The following is a 1,343-nucleotide window of genomic DNA, read 5'->3' on the forward strand; positions in this document are numbered from 1 at the left end:
TTCCAGGAAGGAAATCAAAGTCTGCGAGGGAAGACTGGTCTTAAACATAGTCAGAGAGGGCAGATATTTAGGGCAACTGGTGAAAAGGCCAATTTTTCTGCCTTCAGATCATTCTGCTATACCAGCAGTTCTCAGTGTGTGGGTCGCGCCCCATTTGGGGGTCAAACGGCCCTTTCACAGGGGTCACCTGATTCATAACAGTAGCAAAATGACAGTGATGAAGTAGCAATGAAAATAATTTTATGGTTGGGGGCGTCACCACAACATGAGGAACTGTATGAAAGAATCGCGGCATTAGGAAGTTTGAGAACCAGTGTGCTACACCATGCCTTCGCCTGTTGCTGAAACAGTAACAAAATGGTACTATCCAGTGGGAAAAACCCTGGTGGCACAGTGTGTTCTTGTTTTAGTAACCAAAAGGTTAGCTGTTCAAAACCACCAGTCGCTTCACAAAAGAAAGCTGTGGCAGTCTGCCTCTGTGTGATTTATGGCTTTGCAGACCCCCTGAGGCAGTTCTCTCCCCCCTCGGGGTCTCCAGGAGTCAGACAGAATTGGCTCGCTGGCTGTGGATTTGAGTTTTCAGCATCCAGTGAGAATGTTTTGAGTTAGACATTTATAGCACAGTATGGTTTCTCTTCATTTGTTTAAGCAACACTTAAGAAGCGAATTTATTGTCATGCTAATCAATGGTGATACAAAGATGAAGAAAAACAAAAACAGTAAGCACAGGGTAGCTGGAGAAATACGAATAAAGACACAGAAGGTGATTTGGCCATTGAGATCTGTCCATGAGCTCAAAGCAGGGATGCTAACTATTGGAGCATGAGGTGCCAGGCACCCAGGATTCTGAGAGGAGATGGTGCTCATGCCACAGGAGAGCCAGACTCTGCTAAATGAAGGGAGGATTAAAAGCTGGTCCAGGAAGAGACACTCATTTCTGTGAAAGCAAGAATATAACAGAGAGGAACCAATGAAGGATGGCTAGGCACACAGTGCTTGGTAAAGTGGCAGGGCAGAGAAAGAGGAAGGGCTTCAGTGAGATGGACCGAGTAGTGGCTGAATCAATGAGCAGGTATCGGTACGGTGGTGAGGAGGGCACTGGACAGTGCAGTGTTTCATTCTGTTGCGCAGAAGGTCGCTATGGGTCAGAGCTGACTCGATGGCACTGAACAACAATAACAACAGAGCGTATGGGGGCGTTTATCTGTATCAGACCACCAACTTATTATCGTCATCAGCAATTTAAAATCCACTGACGTTGCGGGCATTCTGAATCAGAGTGACTGAGATAGTTAGTTTACTGTGCCAGCCTGACGGATAAACACATGTGGGGTTAATTGAAG

At 46.2% G+C, this 1,343-nt stretch overlaps 1 protein-coding gene across 2 annotated transcripts in view; it reads left to right on the forward strand.

Moving 5' to 3' along the window:
• Positions 1–1,343, forward strand: part of FMO5 (flavin containing dimethylaniline monoxygenase 5) — a 33,905-nt gene that overhangs the window by 12,426 nt on the left and 20,136 nt on the right. The window lies entirely within an intron of this gene.

Source organism: Echinops telfairi, unplaced genomic scaffold, assembly GCF_000313985.2.
Source record: "Echinops telfairi isolate 266 unplaced genomic scaffold, ASM31398v2 ScPeMD7_7466;HRSCAF=8504, whole genome shotgun sequence".
Taxonomy (NCBI): domain Eukaryota; kingdom Metazoa; phylum Chordata; class Mammalia; order Afrosoricida; family Tenrecidae; genus Echinops; species Echinops telfairi.